This window comes from Electrona antarctica (genome assembly GCF_951216825.1).
Source record: "Electrona antarctica genome assembly, contig: scaffold_96, whole genome shotgun sequence".
NCBI lineage: Eukaryota > Metazoa > Chordata > Actinopteri > Myctophiformes > Myctophidae > Electrona > Electrona antarctica.
In genome coordinates, this window is record NW_027637920.1 from 10,001 (window position 1) to 15,000 (window position 5,000).

Here is a 5,000-nt window from a genome sequence, read left to right on the forward strand (position 1 = left end):
TTCTTTGTCGTACAACGTACTGTACAAGCTCACAACGTACAAGCTCACAACGTACAAGCTCACAACAACGTACAAGCTCACAACACGTCGCGTCCGCAACACGGTGTGAGATTGTAGACAGTGGCCTTATATACGTTTCAATCGTTTCAATTGTAACGTGGCGCGTCTGCAACGTGTTGTGAGCTTGTTGTAGATCAGCTATTTTCAACACGTGGAGATATGCCATAGAGTATATATATAATAGAGACTGAACTGGCGCGAAGCTCCGCCCCCCCAGCTATTCATGTCAGTGGAAGTTGCTCAGTGGCGTTTTGAAGCACCCGGAAGACTGCCGGAAGTCCCTCCCAGGACCTCAACTTTGAGGTCCTGAGTGACGTAGGGCAACCGAGCGCTCAACGTTAAAGCCCAGCTGCACGGGGTTTCCCGGTCATGAATCCACGGGTCCGCCTGTAGTCCCTCCTCCTACCACTAGGACCCAGAGCTTGAAATGAAATGAAATGAAATGAAATGAAATGAAATGAAATGAAATGAAATCTATATTTACCCAGGGTATCTGGGCTAAGCTCAAGAACTTGTTTCCAGCCAGGCCCTGCTCATAGAACACATTTCATCGTAGTGGTTGATGCCTTGTTCAAGGGCATTTCAGCGGTGGTAATTTTAACGTGTCGGACGGCTGGTTCGAACTGGGAACCTTCCGGTATCTAGACCGCGCCGCTATCCGTTCGGCCACCGCTGCCTACAACGTTGAATAGCCTCACTGCCCCCTTGAGATATGCAGGCTGTGAGAAACGAGAACATTCAGAAACCTTTGCCTTCAGAATAAAAGCATGGAGCTTTCACAAGTTGGCCCATAAAAGACAAGGAAAAGGATTTAGAATTCGGTGGAATTTCACTTTGCAAAAGAGCTTTTATTTCCAAAATGTAAAAAAAAAAAGATGAGGAATTAATTTGGATAATGGTAATGAGATATTGTAAAAGTTGTCACTTTATTAATCCCAAAGGTTTGAGTTCATTCCCAATAGCAGACTGTATTCCTATGGGCTGTGGCAATAATAAAAAAAGAAAAAAAGGAACGAAAAATAACTATATTAGTTCATTTTTTGGAACCATGAACTTTAGTTAAAAATGTTGAATTATGAGCTAATGCAACTATGAGTTCATCAGTGGTTCTCACAGGGTTAAAACCTCATGTATGGTTCTCACACTATTTCATGTCGAGGACCCCCAAAATTATATGTATTTGGCCGCGGACCCCCATCTGAAAACATGTTGTTCCAGGGACCCCCCATCTGAAAACATGTTGTTCCAGGGACCCCCCATCTGAAAACATGTTGTTCCAGGGACCCCCCATCTGAAAACATGTTGTTTTAGGGACCCCCATCTGAAAACATGTTGTTCCAGGGACCCCCATCTGAAAACATGTTGTTCCAGGGACCCCCCATCTGAAAACATGTTGTTCCAGGGACCCCCCATCTGAAAACATGTTGTTCCAGGGACCCCCATCTGAAAACATGTTGTTCCAGGGACCCCCCATCTGAAAACATGTTGTTCCAGGGACCCCCCATCTGAAAACATGTTGTTCCAGGGACCCCCATCTGAAAACATGTTGTTCCAGGGACCCCCCATCTGAAAACATGTTGTTCCAGGGACCCCCCATCTGAAAACATGTTGTTCCAGGGACCCCCATCTGAAAACATGTTGTTCCAGGGACCCCCCATCTGAAAACATGTTGTTCCAGGGACCCCCATCTGAAAACATGTTGTTCCAGGGACCCCCCATCTGAAAACATGTTGTTCCAGGGACCCCCATCTGAAAACATGTTGTTCCAGGGACCCCCCATCTGAAAACATGTTGTTCCAGGGACCCCCATCTGAAAACATGTTGTTCCAGGGACCCCCCATCTGAAAACATGTTGTTCCAGGGACCCCCCATCTGAAAACATGTTGTTCCAGGGACCCCCCATCTGAAAACATGTTGTTCCAGGGACCCCCCATCTGAAAACATGTTGTTCCAGGGACCCCCATCTGAAAACATGTTGTTCCAGGGACCCCCATCTGAAAACATGTTGTTTTAGGGACCCCCATCTGAAAACATGTTGTTCCAGGGACCCCCATCTGAAAACATGTTGTTCCAGGGACCCCCATCTGAAAACATGTTGTTCCAGGGACCCCCCATCTGAAAACATGTTGTTCCAGGGACCCCCCATCTGAAAACATGTTGTTCCAGGGACCCCCATCTGAAAACATGTTGTTTTAGGGACCCCCATCTGAAAACATGTTGTTCCAGGGACCCCCATCTGAAGACATGTTGTTCCAGGGACCCCCATCTGAAAACATGTTGTTCCAGGGACCCCCCATCTGAAAACATGTTGTTCCAGGGACCCCCCATCTGAAAACATGTTGTTCCAGGGACCCCCATCTGAAAACATGTTGTTCCAGGGACCCCCCATCTGAAAACATGTTGTTCCAGGGACCCCCCATCTGCAAACATGTTGTTCCAGGGACCCCCCATCTGCAAACATGTTGTTCCAGGGACCCCCCATCTGCAAACATGTTGTTCCAGGGACCCCCATCTGAAAACATGTTGTTCCAGGGACCCCCATCTGAAAACATGTTGTTCCAGGGACCCCCATCTGAAAAAATGTTGTTCCAGGGACCCCCCATCTGAAAACATGTTGTTCCAGGGACCCCAATCTGAAAACATGTTGTTCCAGGGACCCCCATCTGAAAACATGTTGTTCCAGGGACCCCCCATCTGAAAACATGTTGTTCCAGGGACCCCCCATCTGAAAACATGTTGTTCCAGGGACCCCCATCTGAAAACATGTTGTTCCAGGGACCCCCCATCTGAAAACATGTTGTTCCAGGGACCCCCATCTGAAAACATGTTGTTCCAGGGACCCCCATCTGAAAACATGTTGTTCCAGGGACCCCCATCTGCAAACATGTTGTTCAAGGGACCCCCATCTGAAAACATGTTGTTCCAGGGACCCCCATCTGAAAAAATGTTGTTCCAGGGACCCCCATCTGAAAACATGTTGTTCCAGGGACCCCCATCTGAAAACATGTTGTTCCAGGGACCCCCCATCTGAAAACATGTTGTTCCAGGGACCCCCCATCTGAAAACATGTTGTTCCAGGGACCCCCATCTGAAAACATGTTGTTCCAGGGACCCCCATCTGAAAACATGTTGTTACAGGGACCCCCATCTGAAAACATGTTGTTCCAGGGACCCCCATCTGAACACATGTTGTTCCAGGGACCCCCATCTGAAAACATGTTGTTCCAGGGACCCCCATCTGAAAACATGTTGTTCCAGCGACCCCCCATCTCAAAACATGTTGTTCCAGGGACCCCCCATCTCAAAACATGTTGTTCCAGGGACCCCCCATCTGAAAACATGTTGTTCCAGGGACCCCCATCTGAAAACATGTTGTTCCAGGGACCCCCATCTGAAAACATGTTGTTCCAGGGACCCCCATCTGAAAACATGTTGTTCCAGGGACCCCCATCTGAAAACATGTTGTTCCAGGGACCCCCCATCTGAAAACATGTTGTTCCAGGGACCCCCATCTGAAAACATGTTGTTCCAGGGACCCCCCATCTGAAAACATGTTGTTCCAGGGACCCCCATCTGAAAACATGTTGTTCCAGGGACCCCCATCTGAAAACATGTTGTTCCAGGGACCCCCCATCTGAAAACATGTTGTTCCAGGGACCCCCATCTGAAAACATGTTGTTCCAGGGACCCCCCATCTGAAAACATGTTGTTCCAGGGACCCCCCATCTGAAAACATGTTGTTCCAGGGACCCCCATCTGAAAACATGTAGTTCCAGGGACCCCCATCTGAAAGCATGTTGTTCCAGGGACCCCCCATCTGCAAACATGTTGTTCCAGGGACCCCCATCTGAAAACATGTTGTTCCAGGGACCCCCATCTGAAAACATGTTGTTCCAGGGACCCCCATCTGAAAACATGTTGTTCCAGGGACCCCCCCCATCTGAAAACATGTTGTTCCAGGGACCCCCCCCATCTGAAAACATGTTGTTCCAGGGACCCCTCAGAAGAAAAGATATGAGTCAAAAACCTTCGCTCTGAAATTATATATTCAAAGATTTGCACCACATTTTTTAGATTAAAAAAAATAGCAGATCTACAAGCTGGTATAGTGCGGCAGCTTGCAGATCTGCTATGAGGTTTCATAGTGCGGCAGCTTGCAGATCTGCTATGAGGTTTCATAGCAAGGCAGCTTGTAGATCTGCTATGAGGTTTCATAGAGTGGCAGCTTGTAGATCTGCTATGAGGTTTCATAGTGCTGCAGCTTGTAGATCTGCTAGGAGGTTTCATAGCAAGGCAGCTTGTAGATCTGCTATGAGGTTTCATAGAGTGGCAGCTTGTAGATCTGCTATGAGGTTTCATAGCAAGGCAGCTTGTAGATCTGCTATGAGGTTTCATAGAGTGGCAGCTTGTAGATCTGCTATGAGGTTTCATAGCAAGGCAGCTTGTAGATCTGCTATGAGGTTTCATAGAGTGGCAGCTTGTAGATCTGCTATGAGGTTTCATAGCGTGGCAGCTTGTAGATCTGCTAGGAGGTTTCATAGCAAGGCAGCTTGTAGATCTGCTATGAGGTTTCATAGAGTGGCAGCTTGTAGATCTGCTATGAGGTTTCATAGCGTGGCAGCTTGTAGATCTGCTAGGAGGTTTCATAGCAAGGCAGCTTGTAGATCTGCTAGGAGGTTTCATAGCAAGGCAGCTTGTAGATCTGCTATGAGGTTTCATAGCGTGGCAGCTTGTAGATCTGCTATGAGGTTTCATAGCAAGGCAGCTTGTAGATCTGCTATGAGGTTTCATAGCAAGGCAGCTTGTAGATCTGCTATGAGGTTTCATAGCAAGGCAGCTTGTAGATCTGCTAGGAGGTTTCAAAGGATGTTCCCGTGTGTGTGTGTGTGTGTGTGTGTGTGTGTGTGTGTGTGTGTGTGTGTGTGTGTGTGTGTGTGTGT